Here is a 25,855-nt window from a genome sequence, read left to right as displayed (position 1 = left end):
TCATACCACAGAGGCACCCACCAATTCCCAGGATCAGAGCCAGTCCATTTAACCTAACACCTGAGCAGATACACACCCTGTACCGTCTGGACCGGGATACCATCACCAGCATCGTGGACATGATACACCACGACATTGTGAGCCTCATAGACATCAGAACTGCCATCCCCCCTCTACTGAAGGTGGTGACTGTGCTCCACTTCCTGGCCACAGGCACCTACCAGCATACAGTGGGGCAGATGCATGGCATCTCCCAGCCAGTATTCTCACGCACACTGAACCAGGTACTCGATGCCCTCCTGAAGCATGCACCCGAACACATACACATGCCACGGACTGCCCAGGAGATTGCAAAAACCAAAGTCGGTTTCTATTCACTGGCAGGCATCCCAAGTTGCATCGGGGCCATCGACTGTACACATGTGGAATTGGTTGTTCCACATCACAATGAAGTAGTGTACCGAAACAGGAAGCAATTCCACTCCATCAATGTCCAAATGGTATGTGACGCCAACAAGATAATCACACATTGCTGTGCCAGATTTCCCAGATCAACCCATGATTCCATTGTCCTGCGGAACTCAACTATCCCCCGCTACATGGAGCGACAAACGGGACAACGTTCGTGGCTACTTGGTGAGTAGCAGGCCAAGCACATGGCAGTGTGCTTCGGGGGGAGGGAGAGATAGATACTCCAACTGGGTTTAGCCTGTTGTCCGTCGTCCAAATGCACATACAGATGTAAGCCAATGTGCATCTGGGAGGGCCGCAACGTACTTGAGATGAACGGACATGCAAGTATATGCTACACAACACAGATGACAATCCAAGCCTCGAAACATCAAACATCAAACCATATCCACAATGCACAACATTCCACGGCACAAAATACGCAAATGTCATCCATGCCGTCAACATAGTCATGCTGAATTCGTCCAGCACCACATCAACAATGCAATGTGCCCTTCAATGCATGCTAAGGGATACCCCCTAGCCATAGCAATGCACCACGAACCCATAGCACCACTGGAGTGATGCCTCTCAGCATGGCAACGTCAATGTTGGAAATTGCAGTACAACACCAGTGTGGTACCAAATCTGCCTGGGCACAGGGACACCTAAGACCTGGCCTCACACAGGACATGTCAATTACTGTTGAAGGCATTAATGGGGCATGTCTACTTGCAGGGTTGAGCCCACCTTTGCACATTGCAGTTACACAGACCATTTGCATGTATGTTGTTGATTGTGTACTCTAATTACAATGCCAAGTCAATATTCGTGAAATGAACAGGCCACACTTGAGGTGAACAGTAACAGGACCCCATACCTTCCCCCATATATGTGATGCCGGCTATCCCCTGAAGAGGTGGCTCCTCACACCTGTACGGAACCCACAGAACAGGCACGAAGAGGAATACAATCGTGCACAAACCCGTACCCGCATCGTGATCGAGCAGACATTTGGACTTTTGAAGTCACGGTTTAGGTGCATTAGCAGGTCTGGTGGCGCTCTCCTGTATGGCCATGACAAGGTGGCTAAGATCACCATGGCATGTGCCATGCTGCACAATATGTGTATCAGACGGAATGTGCCACTACCCCCTGACGTTGAAATAGAAGCACCCGATGAGGATGATGATGGGGATGGGGATGGAGGTGAAGGGGATGCAGGTCATGCAAGAGGGGATGGCCAGGAGGGACGTGCTGTGAGACTGCATCTGATCAACCAAATATTCTGAGTAACATGTTCTCGTACTGTCACCTTGATATGGCTACTAATGCACTGGTGTCTGCGAGCTCACAATGGACCCTGGCGTCAATAAAGTACACATACACAATGAAGGATTCCAGGCCTGTGTTTTGCTCAAACACCAGTGTATTTATGAACTTAAACAGGAAAATGTGTATGTCCCGAAACATCCCACCACCCTTCTCCCCACCCCCCACAACAGTCCCATCACATGGCTGTGATCGGTGGTGGTGAGTGGACCTCCGGAGGTGGAGCAGTTGGCTTTGGTGTGGCCTTAGCAGTGGCGCTCGAGCGATGTTTGAGACTCTGCAAATGGAGCCTTGTGCCTTTTCCCCTGGATGTTGTGGGGGTGTTCTCTGTGGGCTGTGGCCTTTTTTTCTTCTGCGCAGGGGTTGCCTGGGATGCATTCCCACCATCGCCACTGTCTGTATGTGACCCTGTCGGGGACAAGAAGGGGGATGGCATTGGTTACGGTTCGATGTACTTAATGCAGGATATATCATCAATGCAGTTGTGGGCATTTGGAGTTCATGGTGAAGGATGCAGGTGATGTGTCAGTTCAGTGGCTCATCCATGCAGTGTTGTGTGTGGCACTTGGCTCTGTTGATGTGGGCATGTGTGTGTGTTTGGGTCTGGCACTGACATGGGCAGGGTGGGATGCATGTGTGGCTGTTTAGCCATCCATGAGGTGATTCTGGGCTGACATTTACGGGGACCAGTAGATTCACATTGCATGCTTTCATTGGTACACTTACCTCCATCCGAAGTGCCTGCCACGTCATGCTCCATCCTCCCGACTCCCTTGATGCATTCAACTCCTATGAGGTTGGCACATATCTCCTCCCATTCTTTTAGTTTAATTGGCGACCCCGATCCACCTGCTGTGGCAATGTTGTGATTTTCTGCCAAGATCATTCTGACCCGGAGTCTAAGGTCATCCCATCTTTTCCGGCACTCACGTACATTGCGGGTGCTGGTGCCCACAGCACTTACTTTCAGTGCCACCTCCTCCCAGATTGCTTTGTTTTGGAGGAGGGTCTCCCGCCGCATGTCATTTGCGAAGACCACTGCAGCATTTTCAGATAGGGTCTCTGTCAGCATTAGTAGCTTCCCAGTCGAAAACTTTTCTTTCCGCTGGCGGTCAGTTGTTTTTTTGAGAGCCTTGGGCATGGTAAGGGTGTTCCAGATATTTTCCAACAGCAAAGTACTACAAACAGGTCCAGGGGGCAGAGGATGGCAATGGATTGTGTTTTTAAAGATGGCTGCCGTGCTCTTTCCCGTTCCTGTGCGATGACGCCATTTACGGTTCTGCTATTTGCATGCTGCGTCAAGGCGGAGATGCTATCTGCACTGTTGTCGAAGTCGGTAAGGGACTATTGGGGGAGTTTAGCGGCATGGCAGTTGGGGCATTACCAGCATGGCACGATGCTCGTGTCCGGGTACTCGTAATGGTACGCTATTAGCGCCCTCATGCGAGGGCGGACACGTTAAGGGCGCCATGCCGGTAATTTGCGATTCTTAGCGCGCAACATGTAATGAGGCCCAATGTCTGTTTAGAGGTCAGGGTAGTGGGAGGAAGGGGGAAGGGGGAGGGGGCAGGGGAAGGAAACGGGGGAGTGCTCTGATATACGTTGTCAACGCTGGAATCGAATGCCTACTTAGCGGGGACACAGCTGAAGACCTGGGACTAATCCATTTCATTTGTGATGTCGCAGATTCCACTGACGTCACTGACTTACTATACTTAAAGGCATTGGATGTCTAAAAGGCAAACTCATAAAATTAACCATTGACCCCACAGTACAGCCCCGGGTGGTACATCATAGAAGAACTCCATTTCACATGAGAGACCTAGTGGCAAACGAGCTACAAGAACTTGAAAAGGCTGGCAACATCGAACAAGTGACGGGACCAACGCCCTGGGTATTGCCTATGGTGGTCACGAAAAAGGCGAAACAACCAGAGAAGGTAAGGATTTGCATAGACATGCGTATACCTAATGCAGCGATTAAAAGGGAGAGACACATAACCCCCACGTTAGATGAGATGATTACGGACCACACAGGGTCGAAGTTTTTTGAAGACTGACCTCAACGCTGGCTACCACCAACTGAAACTATACCAAGGCTCGAGGTACATTACAACCTTCTCCACCCGCCTGGGTCTGCAGTGGTACAAGAGACTAAGCTTTGTCATATCCTCAACAGCAGAGGTGTTCCAACAAGCTATTCAGGAAGTGATCCAAGGGATCCCAGGAGTGCTGAATGTCAGTGACGACATCCTCATTCACGCCAGCGAAAGGCAGGAGCACATGCGTCACCTAGAAATGGTGGTCAGCAGGCTGGAGACTGAAGGCCTCACCATCCACCGGGTCAAAGGTGAATTCCTGAAAGAAGAGATAATGTTCTTCGGGTACATCTTCAACAGCGAGGGGGTATCCGCTGACCCACAGAAGGTAGCAGACATAAAGGAGGCCTCCCCCCCGACAACAGCTACGGAAGTAGGCAGTTTCTTGGAGATGGCAACATATTGCAGCAGATTCATTCTCAACCTGGCGACCATGTCAGAACCGCTCAGGCAGCTCACCAGGTCAAACGTCCAATGGGACTGGAGCCTTGAATGCCAGGAAGCATTTGAACGAATCAAGACATATTTTTCGTCGGACACAACGATGGCCTATTACAACCCAACCCTGATGACAGAACTGTACATCAATACGGGCCTGGTTGCCCTCGGGGTCATCCTTGTCCAACAGTCACTGACTGGGGAAACCAAGGCCATTGCATATGCCTCCCAAGCTCTCACGTCTACTGAACAGCGGTATTTGCACATCGAGAAGGAGACTATAGCGGTACTCTGGGGCTGTCGACACTTCCATATCTACCTCTAGGGCATCTACGGACCACAAACCACTCATTCCGATCTTCACAGGGTCATCAGAGCATTCTCCTGCTAGAATTGGGAAGTGGTTGCTCCACCTACAACAGTATAAGTCCGAATTGGCCTACCAGGCAAGTACGGACAACCCGGCAGACTTCCGGTCCAGGCACCTGAGTGCCGCGACCCTGGGGGAAGTGAGCAAGGCAGAGGAGACGGAAGAGCACATATGTCATATCATACACACCATGAAGCCCAGGGTGGTCGGCATCGACGACATTGTGGAGGCTACCCAAAACGACCCGTGTTGCGACATAGTGAAAAACACGATCATATTGGGTGATTGAAAATCATTCCTCCGCCATGTACACAACCGCACACCAGCAGCAAGAGACTTCCACACCGGTATGTTCCCAGTACGATAGGAGCTGTCCATCACCAGTGAAGGGCTAATCCTGAGAGGAACTCGCATAGTCATCCCCAGCAGTTTGCAGGACAGAATCGTGGCACTTGCAGACGAAGGCCACCAGGAATGGTCAGAACAAAAGCCAGAATACGGCACTGAGTCTGGTTCCCGCACATTGACACCAAGGTGGAGGAAGTCATCACATCCTGCCATCCCTGCCAAATCACGGGGGCACCTACAAACCCAGAGCCAATTCAGTCGGCAGAGCGCAGATCATCAAGGTGGGACGCCATCAGAACCAATTTCTGCACGGTGCAAGAAGGGACATACCTGCTGGTGGCTATTGATGACCACTCACTGTACCCGGAGTGGAGATCCTCTACTAGACAGCGGCAGAGACCATAATGCCTGCGCTCGAGAAGATGTTTGCAACACACGTACTGCCAAGAAGCATCAGGAGCGACAATGGACCGCCATTGCAGGGGACGGAACTAAACAAATACATGGACAATCTACACATCAGACATCACCACATCACACCCAGGTGGCCACAGGCAAACGGGGATGTGGAAAGATTCATGAGGGCCATCAACAAAGTGTTGCACATATCCAGGTCCCAAATAGCCCCTGGAAAGTGGATCCATACAGAGTCTTACGGAACTACAGGGTGACGCACCACAGCGCCACCAACATACCCCCGACAGACCTCATGTATGGGACCATGGTAAACTCAACTATACCACATCACCCTAGCAGGGGGGTGGAAGTTTTCGACAGCGACCGCACCCAAAGGAAGAGTCTCAGCAAACAGCCATATGAGCGGCAGGAGACACGCTACAAGATCTAAGCACAAGGTCGGAGATCCTCTACTGGTACTGCGAAACCCCACTATGTCCAAGCTGGAAACACACTATGACTACGCACCTTGGACAAGCGATTATAATTGGTTCAAGGGGAACATCTAAGTATACTTTCTATAAGGACTAGGATTGTAATTGGCTGCCCTACTGTCAGGTGGACAACTTATGCCTACCTCTAAAACATGTCATCTTCAACACTATTAAGTACATGGTTTATCATTGGTTCTCAAACTATAAGGCCCTTCGTTATACGGCCCTCTACAATTGGTTGGCATGCTCATGCCATGTCTGGAACATTCTGTTCACTTAGCAGCACGTAAACTCAGACCCAGGTGCCAGGAGGTGGACTTGACTTTACCTCCCCATCCAATTACCACTAAAAATCGCTCTTCGTCCCATGCCTTCTGCCGTAAAGTTTGTCTTTGAACTTGGCCTTGCAAAGTATCCTTGTCTGTGGGACTATATGGAAGTACAGGCTCTCACTATCGTTGTTCTAGGACTCCAAGCTCAACTCTTATTTCCATCCTTGGCTCACGTGATAGGAGACCACAATTTAGTCTATTCTGCAGCATTTAAATGTCTTAAATGAATAAAACTTGACACTCTTAGTGTTCTTTCTTTTCCCCTTAATAAGGGATGATTCATCCTTCTCACGTACACTGCTTTCAAGAATAGATCACTAACCATTGCTGCTTCAGTTTTGATGCCAGACCAGACAGCCTCACCAGGAGCTTCCACGATTTCAGCTTATTCTTGCTGCATCACAATTCTCTGCCTTTCCTCTCCATGGTCCAGTCTTACTAAATTCATGACACCGATGTCCAGCTCCTATACAATGGCGGCTTCGCCTGCAGTCTATTCACTACATATAGCCAGCTTCTATGATGACTTGGTCTACTTGCGTTTCATCGTCTGTACAATTATTGAACGGTTGCATTTTCTGTAGCACTTCGCACACGTGCAATCTTCTCTCTGCATACAAAAGTTTACTGGATTCTTGACTTTGTCATCAGTTTCTGTAAGATCCATATATTCTGTTCAGCCAGTATTCTCAGAGCATCATGCTTGTCTCTTGTGATGTCACTAGCTTCTCTCTTTTGCTCCTTTTCATATTCCTTCAGGGAGTACCTCCCTCAGATTGTCATCTCTTCTGGGATACATTCAATAGGGTTTTTTCAGTGGATACCTTTTATCAAATATTTGCTGCGCTATTCGCACAACTGCTGGTGTCAAACATGGCACAGTCTCAGACTTCCAACATATAGGAGGTAGGGGGCGGGATTTCCTGCAGAGGCATGCAGCTGCTCCTCTACACAAGTGTTTAACATACATTCTCTTCTGAAACAGTTAACTGTGAACAGGTTTAGATAGCTTCAGCCTGCAAACACACAGAATGTCCTTGATATGTCACAGCTGTTGGGCCTAAGGTTTAGAGCACGTACGAATAATGTTAAAATAGCTAAGAGCAGCTGTAGAGGGAAATGTGAGACCAGGGCTGCCATTCAATTTTAGCAAAGGCAATGGCTGATGAAATGTAATCTATGTTGTAACTTGTATAGATATACATATGCTTTATGAATGGAAGGAGAGACGCGAGAGAGAACTCAGATGAGATCTTAACACCGCACTGAGTAAAGCTGCAGCTGTTAATAAACTACTCTCGCTCGCTGATCATTTTGAAACTAACACTCTGTCCTGGTGCTTCATTATGTGCTAGACTCAAAAGAAAATATAGCTATTATTAAAATAATAATAATAATTATTATTAACATTATTAATTATTTTACAGTATATACTGGTATTTTCTTCACAGGAATCTTTATAGGGTATGTTTGAAGAGGTCAAGTTGTTATATTCTAGCAGGAGTTCCTCACAGGAACGGGAGTCTTCTCCCCAAAGGGGGATTATCTCCCAGTGAGGTCCCACTTGCCTCGACCCCTAGGGAGGGTTTGCAAAGAGGACTTACCTGCCAAGCCTCACAGAGGTGGGGGGCTCCCCCTTGTGGAGAAGGGATGAATTCCTGTGATTCATCACATTATACAGAGATCAATGCCAAGCAGAAATGTCAGTATGTCCATTGTTTATTAGAATAAAGCATAGTTATATGGTGATTGTTGTGATTGTAAGTGGACGCCTTTGTGGACTTATAGTGAGATTCATATAGGCGGGTAAAATTCTGTTTCGAGTGGTTTTGTATGGGTTACATTGCTCACCGTAATTGTATTTCTGACGCTCCTATCTGCTTAAATTCACATGCTCTGCATAGTCCGATATCTAGTGGTAGTCGCAGGGTATTAAAAGATTTGTTTTCTAAACTCGAAAACGGACGTCGACAGGACGTGTTAGTAATACTATCCCTAGTGTGGCGTGTACTGTACCCATTGTCCTTCATGCGTCAAGGTCCCTCAGATTGTTTGTTTCTGACATGAGTTTGCCTGAAGTGTAGCGTGAGTACAGATATGATAAAGCAGAAACAGTGATGAACCAGGAAACATCTATGCGCCATTGACTCAAGTAGGGGAGGAAGGGTGGACGCATGTGAATCTTAGCGGATACAAGCATCAGAAATACGATTACGGCGAGTAATGTATCCCTTATGAGGCTTGTGATCTGCTTAGATCACGTGCTCTGCATAGATTAGCAAGCAGTATCTGGAGAAGGAGGTAGGATGTGAGAAGGTAAAGCAGCAAATAGATGATTTAGAACCGCTTATCCCACCTGTAAATCTGCTTTAGAGTGAGTGTCAATGCAGTAATGCTGTGTGAAAGTATGAATGGAAATCCATGTAGCAGTTTTGCCAATGACACTAGAGTGGCGTTTGCAATGAAGGCTAAGGTAGCTCTGGTACCTCTAATAGAGTGAGCCGTGGGAGTGAAAGGTAAAACATTTTTGGATAGGGAATAGCAGAGCTGTATGCACTTGACTATCCATTTGGAGATGCCGTTTTTTGATATGTGATCGCCCTCTCTCCCAGGTGCAATGGAAGCAAAGAGGTGGTCTGTTTTCCTTAGGGGTTTAGTTCTGTTCACATAGTAAAGGACCACCCTCCGTACACCAAGTGTATGGAGGCTTATCTTATCTCAGCTGAGTTGGATGGATTTTGAAAGAAGGTTGGAAGTTCTATGGATTGATTAAAATGGAACTTTAAAATGAACTAGGGTGAAAACCTAGGATGGGTTCTGAGGACAACCTTGTCTTTGTGGATTATGATGAAAGGGTCTTCAATGGACAACGTTTGTATAGCTTGCTGACTCGTCTTATAGAGGTGATGTCTACTAGGAATGCAGTTTTGTAAGTCAAATGTTTTAGGCTGGCTTTGTGCATAGGCTCAAAGGTAAGACCCATGAGTTTGGAGAGCATGACATTAATATCCCAACTCGGTGGAAGGTTCGAGATGGGAGAGTATAGCCTGTTTAGCCCTTACATTAATGCTTTAATGACAGGAACTTTGCACCAAGACACTTTGTTTTGTGAAGTGGTGTAAGCTGACAGAGCCGCCAGGTGTACTTTGATGGAGTTGAATACTAGGCCAGAGTCTAGTAGGTAAAGCATGTTATGCAGAATGTTAGCTTGTGAACATTCGATTGGGTTTAAGGTTTGTGACCTGTACCATATCACAAATGTCTTCCACTTGTTAAAATAGCAGTATCTGGTGATGGGTTTCCGTGCCTCCTTTAGGATATCATACACCTTTGTGGAAGATTTAAGTGGCTGAATTCTATGACTTCAGGAGCCAGGCTGCCAAGTTCATAGATTGAGGCCGAGGGGGGAGGGATGTTTCCTTGTGTTGTGTTAGCATGTTGTATGGGCACGGGAGCTTGATTGGGTCGGACATCGCCAGTTTGAGCAGATGTGGAACCCAAAGTTGCCTCGCCCACATAGGAGCAACCAGAATTAGAGTCCCTTTTTCCTGGTGCATCTTGTGCACAATCCTGCCGAAGAGTGGCGCTGGAGGAAAAGCACAAGCAAATTTCCCTGACCAGTTCCTCCATAGGGCTTTCCCCTTGGACCCTTGTTGGGGAAACCAGGATGCTAAGTCTGGGCATTGCGCGTTTAGGCTTGTGGCGAACAAATCTAATGGGGGATGACCCCATTGGGAGAATATTCTATGTAGGATATCTTTGTTGACCTGCCACCTTGTTCTTCTGGTAGAGGGTATCTGCTTAGAGTGTCTGCCAGAGCATTGAGTTCCCCATGAACGTGTTGAGAGGTTAGGAACATGTTCCGCTTGAGTGCCCACTTCCATATTTTTGGGGATAGCTTGGACAGACTTTGAGAGCGTGTGCCTCCCTGTGTGTTTATGTAGAACATGGCAGTGGTGCTGTCTGTAAGGACTTGCACTGTTTGACCTACTAGATGTTGCTTAGATGCTTTAAGAGCTTTGAGAACTGCCAAAAGTTCTAGGAAGTTGATTTGTCTTTGGGCTGTAGCGTGTGTCCACTGGCCATGGGCTGTGTTGTGGAAGAAGTGATCCCCCCATCCGGAGAGTGAGGCATCTGTAGATAGGATCGCTTGTGCTGGTGGAACGCGGAAGGGTTTTGCTTTTAGCAGGTTGTCCCTGGACCACCCTCGAAGAGCCTGTACATGGGTTAGCGAAACAACCACTAGATCGTCCTACTGACCGCTTGCCTGGGGCCATTTTTTCGCTAACCATTCCTGCATTGGGCGCATGTGCAGGCGCGCTTGTGGAACCAAGTGAATGCATAAGGCCATCATCCCGAGCATGCGCATTGCTTTGCGTACAGTTATCTTGCGACCGGCCTTGTAGTAAAGTACTTGCATAAGTATGTTTTGTACTCTCTCGTTTGACGGGAAAGCCAACTCTGCTTTTGTCTTTAGAATTGCTCCCAGAAATGTTTTCATTGCGTGGGGACTAGACTTGATTTCTTTTCGTCGATGGAGGAGCCCAAATTGAAAAAAAGGTCTATTGTCTTTTGTGTATTTTGTTTGCAAATTTTAGGAGATTCTCCAGTGATCAGCCAGTCGTCCAGATAAGGGTATGCAGGTATTGACTCCCTGCGCAGGTGTGCTGCCACTACTGCGAGCACCTTTCTGAATACTCTTGGCGCTGAGGCGATGCCAAAGGGGTATACCTTAAACTGGTAATGAACTCCCGCTATCTTGAACCACAGTTATTTCCTGTGCGTAGGGAGCATTGAAATATGAAAGTATGCATCTTTCATATCCAATGTTGGCATGTAGTCCCCCAGTTTTTAAGAGGGGGATCACCTCTTGAAGTGTGGTCATGTGAAACTTTGGGGCTAGACATATTTGTTCGCAGGGCGCAGATTTAGTAATGGGAGCATGGAAAGGTCTTTCTTTGCCACAACGAAGTACGTTGAATAACTACCATTGTTTACCGGTTTTGCTGGGACGATCTCTATAGCATCCTTTTCCAGCAGTGTCTTTACTTATTCTAACAGTAGGCGCTGCTCTTCTGACGTCATCTTTCTGTGTTTTGGCGGGTGGGTTTTGTAAAGGTTTGATGCAATGCACACCTGCCACGGTGGACAACACCCGCTTGTCTTGAGTTATACCCTCCCAAGAGTGGGTGAAGTGTGAAATTCAACCTCCTACTGAGGTGGCATGGGAGGGGACCTGTAGCGTTGGGTCATTGTTTGGGAGGGGTGGAGCCTCTCCCAGGTGAGGGTTTGCCTCTTCCTCTGGATCTGGATCTTTTATTTCCTCTTTAAAAACCAGAAGAGGAAGATTGTCCTTGCGATTGGCCCCAAGTTGAAGACTGTACACCCTGAGTATATCTGGAAGAGCATTGGGAACCCTGACCCCGAATCTTTCTGGAGTTTGAGGAGCCCTATTGTATGTAGGGTTTGTTTGTTAATTGGCTGAGGGATTTGAGAGTGTCATACTCCTCCTCCGCGTTCTTGAGGGTGCCTTCGACAGCCTTACCGAAAAGAACATTAGGTTCCACCAGCATGTTAAGGAGGGTGGCCTGAGTTTCTAACTTAATATCAGACTGTCTGACCCAGGCGTGGAGCTTGATGTGTGAGCCTCCTCCGATGATGCGGCCTGCATTGTCTGCTACATCGAGATTATTTTGGAGGATGCAGTTTGATGCTTGCTTGTCCTCTGCGATGGTGCTTAATAATTGTGATTTTAGGGGTTCTGGAACTGCTTCAACCTGGTGTTTCAAGTTATCCCACTTGTGGCAGCCATAACTAGCTAGGTGTGTAGTGCTATTTGCAATTGTAGCTTGATATGCCGCTGGGGGGTGGGGGCAACCTTCCTTCCGAAATTGTAGATTTTTTTACTTTCATTGTCTGGCAGGGCTTCAGCCGATGCCAGAGTAGAGCCTGCTCTCTTTCTGGTAGTAGTGACGACCAGTGAATTAGGTTTTAGTTGACCCCTAAAACACAGGGTGTCTGTGGGCACTGGCCTGAATAATTTTTCTATTCTAGGGTTAACCGCCCTTGTGAGGTTATGTCCAAGTAAGAAGGGCTGTATATGTCTTTGTGTAGACCGAAACCTTGGGATAAACTGAGTGGCAGACTTCATGTCACCAAAAATTGGTCCCGACTGTATAGGACCCCTTGAGAGCTGGGGTCTTACGATCCTGAGAGATCAACACATACATGCCCTGAGAGGGGTCTTGGTAGGTGGAGGTCGGGGGCCTAGGGCGGAAGTGCTTGGCTATGGGTCAAGACAAGGTTTTTTGGCAGGGGGTTGGTGTTTTGCAGCCCCAGGCTGTGAGGCGTCTCTAAAGGACGAAAGTTCTTCTGGATGCTTGTCTATGAAGTCAACAAAGCATGACATCCTTTTTATAATTCTGTTGAATTGTTCAGGGGTATAGTCACAGGAGGGTGGGAAGCCTGAAAGAGTATGCGTAGCTTGGGAGGGTGCCTGATCTTTGTGATGCATAGCCCCTGAGAGTTTGTCTACAAGGGAGGAAAAATCCATAACCTGAGAGCTTTTGGAGGACAAAGGCGTCGAGGATGTTGATTTTTCCGGTGACCTTGTCTTTAACAGGGTAGCAGGTACGTGTTTTTTAATTCGTTCTTGCATTTTAGGCGTATGTTTAGAGGACGCTGATGCGCCTTTTGCTGCCTGTTTTTCGGCGTGCAAAAGGGGGGCCTTTTTGTGCGCAGTGTCCGAGCTGACTTTCGTGAGGCAAAAGCTTAAGCGATGGCCCAGAGGACAGGGAAGATTTAGAGGCTTTTTCCGCAGACACCACGTGGGTCTCGACGCTCGACGATTTCGTGGAATGTGGCCGTGGGCTATGTGCTTAATGATTTTGGACGTGTGTGCTACGGCCGCCGGGTGTCTTCTCCGTAACAGAGCCGCTGGCCTGCTTATTGGAGTCGGGGGCTCGCACATGGCGTTCCGACGAACCCTGTTCGCCTACGGCATCACTAAGGACCGATGGAATCCTCTGTCACGTCAATGGAGGCTTTTGGGCTGCATTGCATTGACGGCCCAGCGCTTGATGCGATTGTCTTTGAGAGTTTTCAGGCGGAAAAGTTTGCAGGATTTGCAAACCTTTTCAGGGTGATCTCTATGGAGACAGTAATTGCACACTTGGTGCGTGTCTTTCTACAGGAATTTTCTATGTTAGGTAGGGCAAAATTTAAAGGGTGTATTTTCCATCATAAATGGAAAGGGCAGTTACGCAGGAAAAAAGGAAAAGGGGTGGCAGAATATGCATTCTCTAAAAGGAGTCAGTATGAAAGACCTTCCCCCTCTCTCCCTACTGTAAGGGCCGAAGCCCGAAGAGGCCTGTGAAGGCCGCGTCTGGTCGTCGATGCAGCGAATTCGTCAACAATGGAGTTGTCCGTCGAAGGCCGTCGAGCAGTTGCATGACGCTGCGGCAAAAGTGGATAAGAAAGAAAGAAAGAGAAGTATACGAATAAACTTTTAACTAGTGAAAGGCATCAACCTGGAAAGGAACTGCGCAACTTGCGTCCGTCCATGATGGCGGAAAGAAACAGTCTGAGGGACTTCGACGCGTGAAGGACCTTGGGTACAGTACACGTCACACTAGGGATAGTATTACTAACACAGCCTGTCGACGTCCGTTTTCGAGTTTCGAAAACAAATCTTGTAATACTCTGTGTCTACCAGTAGATGTCAGACTATGCAGAGCATCTGATCTAAGCAGATCCACAAACCTCAGAAATATATGTTGGTGTTCTCCAGGGTAAAGCTGCAGACCAAGTTTGCTGAAACCATCTAATTCTTGTAACAGCAAGTATTCCCCCTCCCCCTTGCTTAAAGTCTTTGTCAGGCCTAGATATTCTCACCTTCTAGCTGCGAGTCACCTTACTCGGCCAACAAACACAGCCTCACAATTGGAAAAAGCCATACACACTCCTCCACTGGCCTGCAATGTTTTTTCCAATTCTCTCATCAGCATTGCGTCCTCTTGGCTACTGCTCTACAGCTCATGCTTCCTATCTCTCTGGTTTGTATGCCGGTCTCTTCCACGCTTCAAAGCTCTGAGTGCCTTTATAGTCCTGATTAGCTTGCTTACCTAATAAACCTTTTGGTTCGTTATTCCTTAGTCTCTTTCCCTTTCCTACAAGGGGAATGTTTATTCTCCTTTTCTGTGTGTTCTTTCCTAAGCGCTTTCACCCCTTTCCTGAGGCTTAACAGGTGTGGTTGATCATTATTTCCCAATATGCAAGTTGTCTCAATTAGAGTTAGTGCGTTGCTGACCGACGGCTTAAAGGTCCTATCCACCATTTGTAAGTCTTGCAGGAGTGCATTGTTGAAAATGCAGAGCAGTGACACCTCCCACAACATCCCTGCTGCTGATCAGCACTGCGCAGGAGCCCGAGAAGTATGCTTGCAATCTGACTGAGAGCAAGTATATGACAGTGCCACGCTCACGCAAAGAAATGCTGAAGTTTAGAGCAATAGCATTGCATGCATGAATAGTACTCTCCATCAGGGAAATGGCCTATTATGTGTTAATATGCTTTTATACAGTGCTAAATCACCAATATAGTAGTTTCAGAGTGTCTAGGTTTGTCCATGGAGTGGCGTATGGGCCCCCGCCGGTGTTATCCTGACCTTACTCTGACAGAGGAAAGAAAATGAGCAATGGGATAAGAAGATTGGAAAACGGGAAATAAATGTTACAAACACAGGTAGAGGTGGATGCAGCGGAGAACGCATGTTTTGTGATAGCATAGAAGCGTGTCAGTCCTTTTTGTCGGAACATAGTTCTGCAAAAGGGAGGAGGCAGGTATGTGCTAAAGTGTGATGGCAATTGTGTTACCAGGAAGGAATTAGAGAATTGTAAGTTAATATACAATTTAATGTTGTATGCATGAGGGGCTCGAGTGAGTGCACAGGCAATCCTGGAAGTCTGTTGGCTTCTTTGCCCAGGCATCTCTATACGCTGTACCTCCGGTCTGACTCCAGAATGTTCATTCCTTGATTGCCAAGCTTGAGCCAAGAGTGGACTAGCCAAGGATAGACAGTGTACAGAGATGAAAGCTGTTGGTAACAGAAGGTAAGAAGGGAATAGAGTGGACAAACTACTATGGGTAAAATTGAAAAATCATGGCACCTTTATGTACAATGTTTTACAATTAAGCACAAGTTCCATGCCATGTGGTGCTAGACCTTATGTTAGATCGCGATGTGACAGTATGGTACCTTATTGGCAGAGGGCTAACAGAGTATAGTAATACACAGCCATCTATAGTGAGAACATTTAGCCTGAGCTCCCTATGCACGCTGTGTTCATGTGACTGTGTGAAAGTGTGGTGGCGTGAAAAGCAGGCTAGGTAGGTTATGCACAACAGACACGTGAGGTGGGTCGCTGTACCAGCACTTGAGAAACCTCTCTCTTTCCTTGGGAATCAATTCTCTTGGATGATGCTTTTACAAAGTATTTACTCTTAGAATCAGAATACCGGAAGGACTAGGCAGGAGTTATTGCTCTGGGGAGCACACCTTTGACCACCTCCACGTAGCACATCACACTGTGGACAACGCTCTCTGGGCAGTAGTTACTGCCATGTTGTGTAACACAGCAGGCCCCCACAGCAGAAAAAAAACATTTTCTAAACCCCAGCTGGCTCGGTTGGATCAGGTTTTCATCTTTTGCCAAACAACTGATCTTATCCAACAAGATTTATGCACAATCTTTCTCCTTATATATCGATAAGAGTATTCCTTCAATAACTTCTTAGGGCGTTTCTAAAACCATTTTTATATAGTGGAACCATTTTGATAGGTATTACCCAAATTGATCCAAAAAATTTGAACAAATGGTAGATTTTACCGAATTCAGTCACTACCATTAGTTCGAATTTTTGCGATCAATTTCAATCTGAAAATGCTGAACATGAAGAGCGGAGGTTGCTGGGGTGTCCCCCACTCCCCATGTTCGGTATCTTCGGATTTAGGGGTTGCGGGTGTGTCCCCCGCATCCTAGACTTTGGAGGTGGAGGACAAAAATTGCTCAGGCCCCCGTTTTTAATGAACTGTCAAAACGGGCGCCTGAGCAGTTACAATGCGGACAGTCCGCCCTCGAACAAAAGGTTTGCATGCAGCCAGAGACGTTTTTATGGGAGGGGCACTTGCCCAGGGCCCCCACCTTGGAGAGGGGCCCCACAAAGCTGCCTGATCTGAAGAAGTAAGATTCCATTGTTCACCAGTCCTAAATAGCACACGTCAAGATACTTTGTGGGGTGCTGCTGAGGGTCTAAAACCATTGCCTTTCTGTTTTTACAAGTACATTCTGCCTTGATCAATTCATCATGTATTGCTTTCTGTGTTCACTGTGGTATACATAATTTGTGTGTTCATTACGGCACAACTCTGTAGCATTCTTTGCTTCCTGTGGGAATTATGTTGATCATGTGCAAAAGGAAACGGTAAAATGCATATTGATAAATTGAGTGCCACAATGGTTCAGAGGTTAGCTCCATGTGTGAATCACCAATTGCAGAGATATGTGTTCATATGCAAAATTGAATATCGCATTCCAGCAAGACCGGCTGAGCCTTTCCTATGTCAGAGGTTTATAAACCTGCCTGCATATGTACTTGGTTTTGCAGAACAACATCTGCTATTATAAGCAATGTACCTGCACCAGATAGGGGTTGCTATAAAAATTAACATATCATCCATATGGTGAAGGTCTAGAAATTGGTTTGCTCAGATGGGGTGTTGTAAAACCTAGGCAATCACTTCCAACGATGGCATAAAGTGTTACTCCAAGAGGTGAATAAGTATCCAAATTCAAGACTATGGAACAAAAGCGTTCATGCTTGTATCCTGGATTTGCCAGCAGTCGCTACAGTGATCCTGGTCAAATCATCCAATATACCTTACATTTCGGTGCTGTCATCTGTGGGGTTTGCATTCTTGCATGCTGCTGGTATCGTTTAGCCCATTACCTGATCTTTCTTCTTATGTAGGCCATTTAGGTGGTAGTGTTGGTAGACAGAAGGGAACGGACCAGATGTTGCAGGCCTCACGCAAGCATATTTTAAGGTCTGCTTGTTTAACACAAAAAACTGTTTGCTTTTTGGTAAATGTTGAAGGTTTTATGCACATTTTTATAAATCAAAACGTCACAAGCCATTATTTTGGAAATATTTAAAGCTTTAAAATACAAAAGACAAACCCAGATTAAATGTGTTAAATCACATCAATTGGCATGTTTGTTAATGTGATTTGTGTACTTTCCAAGTCCGTTTTTATCAAATGAAATTGTTTTAGTTCATGGTAAGAACTGGAAAAGAAAGTGTTCAAATGCAGAAATTGCAGAGTTGGCACACATCCCAGCTTCACCCCTTGTGTGGTCTTAGGCATCTCATTTAATTTTGTATTGCCTAACCTCTCAATATTGCCACTCCCTAAACCTTTCAAAATTGTCAGCGCTTCAGAGTGATTTCCTTCTCATGATATGATCTCCATAAAAGACTTACTCATGGTTTCACTGGCTATAGGGTTACTTCCACTTTAATAGTGAGCATATTTATATTGCACACAACAGGCATTTGTTCCTTTGATATCTAATGGCAACACTATTTCAAACCATATCCCATTTCTAATCTCAGTCTGCCTGGATAAAGACACCTTCCTGGTAGCTACTAATCTGCATCCAGTATCCATGCTATGGTATGTGTAGCTTTATTTTCCTTCCAATTGGTCTCCTCTATCCATGCATGAGCACTTTTGCATTCTGTGAGGCAGCTAATGTGAGTTATCTGTCTATTATGGGTTACATGTACCTTTTACATAAGGTCCTCCTGCATTAATACTACAGGGTGCATACCTTCCTGGATGCTATTGATACAAATTATCCTGTATGTGCTAGAAAGACTAAAAGAACAAACACATGTGCCAGGACCCATAACAGCCCCAATTATTAAGAATAAGGCCTGGTGTACAGAAATTCAGTCAGCCATGTCAAATAAATTAGATAAGATAAGAGAAACTATAGAGACTAAAAAATGCTCTCTGAACATATCACATCAGCAGGAGAAGATTATACACACCCCAGTTAAAAATAAAGATCAACCGGTATTCAGATTTTTGCCCATATCTGAAGAGGAACTGGCAAATACTATTAGTCAATTTAAGAGCACCAGTTGTAAGGGTGATCCTTGTTCTGCCATCATAATTAAGGAATGCCTACCCACCTTAACACCAGCTCTTACAAAATTTGTCAGTGCCTCATTTGAGTCGGAGGTAGTGCCTGCTAATCTGAAAAATGCTTGGATTACATCTCTATTAAAAAAGCCCAACCTCTGCCTGTTACCCCGTCGAATTATAGGCCTATTACCAACACTGCCTTTCTTCTTAAAATTCTAGATCGGGTGGCTTATAACCATATCTCCTCATTCCTGGAACAGAATCAAATTCTACATAATCATCAATCAGGATTCCGTGCCAATCATGGCACGGAAACAGCACTCCTAGCCCTAAAATCCCATCTCATTCAGGGCATGGATAAGGGTCAGATTGCCTTACTGATGATCTTGGATCTTTCGGCGGCTTTTGACCCGGTGGACCATTCGATCCTGTCCACCAGGTTAAGAGAAAACGCGTCCTTTTCGGAAGAGGCTATCCTTTGGATATCATCCTTTCTAAAGGATAGGCAAATCAGAGTTGCCAGCGAATTGGCAGAAGCAGATCCAATGCTAGTATTGTTTGGAGTCCCTCAGGGAGCATGCGTGTCTCCGTGTTTCTATAACATCTTCATGATTCCCTTCTTTCAGATGTTGGAGGAGGAAGGGATCGTGTTTGCCAACTATGCAGATGACACGCAATGCATCCTACCTATCTCAGGAATTTACCAAAAGGACGTAGCTTGCATTAATGCAACTTATCTGAAAATACAAGATTGGATGGTATCCAATGGCATGGCCCTAAATAGTGCTAAAACTGAACTTCTTTTGGTAGGCTCGCCAAGTAAATTGGATAAGTTAGGAGCAGAATACAAGAAATTCAATCTGGACAATTGTATTATCAAAACCTTGTCCAAAGTTAAGACCCTGGGCGTATGTTTGGATACACACCTTAATATGAAGGCTCAAGTGAACAGTCTTCTCTCATCAGCCTCCTACTTTCTTAAACTCTTCCGTCATCTCCGTCCATTTATTTCTGAAAAAAACGCAGAAACCTTGGCGAGAGCCATCATTGGCTCCAAATTAGACTATGGATGTAGTCTTTTGGTGGGTATTCCTCAGACAGAGATTCATCGTCTTCAGGTAATTCAAAATGGGGCCGTGAGAATAGTTAAGGGTTTAAGTAAAAGAGATCATGTATCAGATGCCAGAAGGAGTCTTCATTGGCTGCCGGTTGGAAAAAGAATTCATTTTAGGCTCCTGCTCATTACCCAAAAATGCATTGTAGGTAAAATGCCATCATATCTGAAGGAGGCCATAGTTGTGAAGGATAAGGGTAGGTCTCTCAGATCTGATCATTCTAATACACTCAGTGTACCCCGACATAAAAATAACAAAACAAGGCAGGGATCATTTGAAGTTGCAGCACCCATTGCGTGGAATGCCCTTCCCACGGCATTAAGAACGCTGGCTTCAACAGAACTCTTTAAAAAGAAACTGGAAACATTGCTCTTTGCCTAAACCCCCCAATGGAGACTCGGTTTAGATAACTATTCTGCTGCATTTGCGGTCTGTTTTGTGTGTCAGTCTGCGCCCATCAGCCTTCGGGTACCAGGTGCGCAATATAAATCATGTAACATAACATAACAGTAACCTCTTCGTAGACTGCTAATGTTGGTCTTCAAATGCTACTTGTTTATCATTCTGATTAGAGCAACAATGAAGAGGGTAAGGGGACTTAAAGGGAGTAAACATGCTTATTATGCTGCGAGACAGCATATCAACCTATAGGTTGTGAGCGCGACGGGTGGGTGGCGGGGGCGCGACCAGTATTCTTGATCCCTTAATTCCTTTGGTTTGGTGGAGGGGGCCCCAAATATGTCCGTGCCCAGGGCCCCAAAAGTGCTTAAGATGGCCCTGCATGCAGCCAACCCATATCATTTTTATATAGAGGCGCTGCAACACAGACTTGAGCCAGTATAGGTGTAAAAACATTGGCTTTCAACTGGAGGTTCATTATCAGAGCAAATACCGCTGGCCCACTTAGACCCACGGGAGTAGCATTAACTTCACAATTTATGACCTCAAATAAGTTTGATGATAGCCTTCCAGTAAAGTGCACGCCTTGACGTAACCACCCAGCCATACAGTCTTATAATGCAATACATGCTAGCCAATGATCACGCAGTAATTCGGGTTTTCAATGTCACACAATTTACTAGCTCAACCATGATATACTTTCTGTTGTTCGGCAACCTCGCTGAGGGCTTGGACAGGGCAGAAGAGGGAGTCCCTGTGTTGGGGCGTAAAAGGGACAGACAGCTGATCCTAACTAAACAGATCCTCAGGGTCAGTCGTTTTTCAAAGAAACGAGTTGGGGTAGATCTCTGTCTTCGGCTGGGGCCTCCCTCTGGAATAGCCTCCCTGCCACTCTAAAACTTGAGGAGAACCATCTCCGGTTCCGGAAGCACCTCAAGACCTTCCTCTTTTCTTCTGCCTTCGCTCCCCCTCTCCCCTGCTGATCTGTTCTCTCTTGGCACTGTGCACCTGGCCACCCTCTGTCCTCTGGGCCCAGGTACCTGCTCACCCTGCCGCCCTCCCGCACTGCCTCTGGGCCACCCCTTGCCCTGGGGTCTGTATCTGTACCCATACAGCCCCCCCCCCTTTTTCTTCCTGCACTTATCAGACCTACCCTGCCTGCTGCCTTAAACCTAGCACCTGCAAATTGCTGGCTGCATTACCACTGTTTGTTGCCTTTATTATTTATTATTGTTATTTATCCGTTTCTCCTCTGCTTCGCACTTTCCACTTCTCCCTCCTTCCATGCACTCCCCCCACCCCTCTCCCATGCACTTGCGCGTTCTCAGTGTCACTGGGCCTAGTAAGATCGCTGTTTTGTTCTCCCCTGTTCCCCTCCCTTGCCTTGTTGCGCTCAGAAACACTTGTGTACAAGTACGATAGAAATAAAATATCAATCAATCAATCAATCCACGTTCAGTCGCAGCACTGTGATGAATGATGATGGGGTTACGAACCCGTCACTCCACTCCCGCTCTTAGGAGAATCTCTGGGGGCTCCGGGAGCGGCAGGGACCGTTGGATGGAGCGCCATGAGACACGCAGTGTTTATCTGGGAGTGCCTATGTTGCAGGTCAGTGCCCATGTGTAAGTACACATAGATCATCACATGTGCACCTTAGCATTCAAAGGGCTACCCCATAGATGACTCTTTACGTCAGGAAACGGGGTAGCGGGACCTGAGGCCTGCCCATAGCCACACCCACAATCTGACTTTTTCAAGAGGACATAAACTAGACTTTCCCCTATTTCTAGATGCAAGGTTATGTGGGCATAAAAAAACTCTGGGGGCAGGGGGGAGGGTCATCCAACCAGTTATAGTTTCACTCTCTTCGCGAGCATATACAATACCAATTGAAGTCGATACTTTTTTTTTCTCTACCACAAAATGTATTCTAATCCCCACCTGTCACGGCTTTCCTACGTGGCTTGCTATCTAGTTTTCTATTCTTGGAAATGTTCTGCCTAAAACAGAAGGTAGAAAAGATAATTTGAAATGTCCGGATGTATTTGCCACTGACAGTAAAACACTAACGGCTGCGACTATTGGCTCTTGTACAAGAAACACGACCATTGCTTCATTCATTCGCTGCTCTTTGCAACCCAGTCGTTTTAGCAGAAAGCCGAACTAATTCGAGCATCGCAACCGGACGACCCTGCTGAGTTTTTCGAGCGCGTTTTTTTATCTATACGGCGCACCAGCAAGAAAATATAGAGTGAACCAGAAATCACGACGCAGTAATATATGTGCCAGCAGCAGGCAAGTTAAAGCAAGCAAGAGGCACGGTACCTTCGTCCTCTGGAGGAGAGACTGCGTTTCCCCAGCAGAGCTGCTGTCCACCCAGGGCTGGTGGAAGGCGTGCACTGCTCTGGCGCCGGGGCACGTCTCGCAGGCAAGTCTCGACTTGCCATCTGTGTCTGGTTGCTATGATAAGCGGCGTGAAGCACGGGCCGCAGCAGGGGAGTAAACAACTTTCCAATGGGCAGAAGCCTGGGCCCGCAAAGGTCACAGCAGCGCTGCCCCCGTCCGCGCATTACCCTCATAAGGCGGAGAGTGCAGGTACTGCCCCGCTCCTCATCCAGTCAGGGTTATTTGTAAAATCTCTAACAGATGGACAGCTACAGTTAAAAAGATCCCCATTTATTTGGGAAAAAAAAGTATCGAACAGAGGGCCTCAATACGGGTATACTAGTAGTGTGGCAGTGCTTTAAGTGGGGTGACAGATCTATGGGGAGAGGAAGGGGTGTTGGGGGGTGCATGATATGCGTGGCCTGAAGTGTCCCTAACAAGGAACAATAAAAAAGTGGGTTTCTGCGCTATCAGCTTTTTAAATTTTATTTATTGCGTGGTGCTGGGGATTCAAACCCGAGCCCTGTTTCATTCAATAGCCTGCTTGACACGGGCTTTATATGTCAGTCTACTGAATGAAAGAAAAATGATCCAGCATCTCCCATATAGCACAGGGTGAAGTGACAGGCTTATCAACCGCAGGGTGGGTTCGAATCCCCAGCACAGGACAATAAAAACATTGATTTCCTCACCTTTTTTTTTATACTGTCCCAAACCTACTGCTGACAATCCATTAGCACATTGCTCTGTGCTATTTCATAGGTACTTCATTTCTTTCGTTTCATTCAAGACAGTTTGGCACGTTAAACAGTCTAAAATGACAGAAATCGGGCACCTACGAAATGGCACTGTGCTATTTCGTAGGGGCTGGAATCTTTTTTGTTTCATCCAATCAAATGTTTGACACATGAGGTCATGTGTCAAGCAGTCTCAGCGCAGGAATTAGGCTGGAACAAAACGGAGTGGGGTTCCAGCAAGACATGTCTTACTGGAGCAGAGTTCTGGCAAGACATATCTGTCTACAGGCCCAGGGGCATGCCCAATGAAGCGAGGGTTTCTTGCTTGTGCAACAACTCAGCTTCAGCACAGGATACTCCCTCCCAGGAAGATCTGTCCTAAAGCCGAGCTATCACATGCATCAACAAACCACATTTTAACACTTTCAGTAGATTCGGCATGGGTACCTGAATAAATGAACAGCCAAAGCCTCACATACATGTTGGAGCTGTCCAGACTGGTGTATATATGTCCTGCAACGGAGAACTTTTTTTTCTTGGGGTGAGTAGTGTGACCAATTAAAACTGCAGAACCCAACTTCCATTATTCACTCAAAAGGATTTCTTACAGAATCACAATAAGACATGTTTCAAATGTAAAATTCTGGACATACTAATGTTCCCATAATGCTCTTTGCTTTTATGCAAATCGGCAGGATTGGGTTGAAGAGATACAGTATTGCATGACCTGGCCTGAGACCACAACCCCTCAGTCCTGCCCCTTCCTCCCCATGGCCTCGCCCCTTCAAGGGTGAGATGGTTCCTCCAGTAAATGTTTCCATTTCCAGCACTGAGCAGTCTTAAATGAAACAAAAGAAAAGCAGCACCTATTCAATGCCACTGTGCTATTTCGTAGGTGCTGGAATCTTTTTTGTTTCATTCAATAGATTGTTTGAAACATGAAGACCGTCACGTGAAGCAGTCTATTGAATAAAATAAAAGTGTGCACCAGCAACTCTGAAATAGCACAGTGGCTGTTACACTGGCTTGATAGCGGCAAAGCTCAGGTTCGAATGCCCAGGCCCACGCCAAATAAAGTGTCTTCCATTGCTGGTGGGGAGGGAGCACCGGGGCGATCAGAGCCTTGGGGGATTGCAGAGGCTTGGTACTGGCTCACTTAAAGCCCTGTGGGGCAGTAACGGATTTGCCACCACTTTATCGCACTGCCACATTCCGACTTTGGAGTTAAAGTGAAGATAAACTTCCAGGGCTGGAGATTTGTTTCCACTTTATAAGAATGTACCACAGATAAATGCTTCAAATCCCCCAATGAAGTCCTGTGCATTGCATGAAAAGGGATTAACACTGCCAATCTGCCACTCGAAATGTGTCTGATTTACAATGCATAGCTCAGCATTGGGAACATTCCTCTCGCTCAGGCATGGCGGGGCTGGCTGCAGCTTCCTTGCACCAATGGCCAGTTCTTCCCGTTGCTCACAAAAATCCCTGCTGCAAATCATACATGGGCGCGTAGGACGTCACGCAAGATTGACTCTGTGCCTTTGCAAATTGGGCAAATGTGTGCAGCGAGTCTGTGCACCTCCAGATCCGGGGGTGCATAGTTCCACAGTGGTATAATGTATCTGTAAAAAAGTGTATATAGGATGCATCTAAGCTAACCTTCTGTTAGCGTACACTGAGCCAGGGGTGAATGGAATGCATGATCTCTGATCTAGATAAGGATACTGCACTTAGACAATTCACTACCACTGCCTCCAAGTTGCTGGACAGGATAAGCAACATGGTAACATATGATGAAAGACCCATTACACATTGGTATTGACATGCAGTCTAGCAATTTTTTGGTGAAGTTCGGATTACCCTCAACCTAAATGCAAATATAACAATTTCTTGCGTTATGAATCTATCATTCAAATGTGACTTGACTAGCCATGTTACCCAATAGCAGGATTAGCTATCATACCATAGTATTAATTATTCGATAGCAAGTCATTTTTAGCACGTTTTGCTGTGCACATCTTTTGCACTGGTATTACAAAGGAACCGTTTTTCTTCACGAAAACACCACAAGACTGCCTGTCCCTTCCTCTTCACCATAGCAGCAACGGTGAGAGGTTTTCCTGTTTACTAGGTCCATTTAGCATCAGACCTCTTTTCCTCTGCTGCTTATGCATGGATTTGTCACAGTGACATAGTCAACCGTTTAGTGTAGACCACCGCACATGACACACTAACACACCCCAATGTAGAGCACATGAGGTAGGAAGGTTTCACAGTTCGCAGGCAACAAGATAATCTCTTACATTTGGGGGTCTCTCGCTCCAAGAAACATGTTAGAGGGGATTCCAAGATGGCCGCGATGCGTGAACACCACGGCCACTGAGCTCCCGACCCCCTGAGGCCCTGCACCGTATAATCCTGAGAGGAAAGCCCTCCACAGGCTCTGAAATTGTCTGCAATCGTCTCCGGCCAACAAAGAGGGTCCTGGGATAACACAAGGTACCTGACTGAGCTCCTGGCCCGCCAGATGACAGAAGATCGCAAAGGACGTAAGGCACCCGGAAGGGACCTGGGCAACCTCCCACTGACACGGGGAGGGAGACCCTCCACTACACTGCTTCCCAACGCACCTCTGTGATCCAACAGAGGAATATCTTACTGGAGATCTGGACTGAAGCGGAGGACCCGGAAGGACCGAGTTGCGAGGACCCGCATCCACTCCCCGAGGGCCGCCCGGCGCGGGGCCG

General features: G+C 46.7%; 1 protein-coding gene across 5 annotated transcripts in view; it reads right to left on the bottom strand.

Annotated features, from left to right (window-relative positions):
* Positions 1-25,855, bottom strand: part of RBL2 (RB transcriptional corepressor like 2) — a 953,306-nt gene that overhangs the window by 703,271 nt on the left and 224,180 nt on the right. The gene's annotated exons all lie outside the window — the stretch shown is intronic.

Source organism: Ambystoma mexicanum, chromosome 1q (assembly GCF_040938575.1).
Source record: "Ambystoma mexicanum isolate Mex_15411 chromosome 1q, UKY_AmexF1_1, whole genome shotgun sequence".
NCBI classification, from domain to species: domain Eukaryota; kingdom Metazoa; phylum Chordata; class Amphibia; order Caudata; family Ambystomatidae; genus Ambystoma; species Ambystoma mexicanum.
Note: the sequence above shows the minus strand (reverse complement) of the source record. Positions and strands in the feature narration are given on the sequence as shown.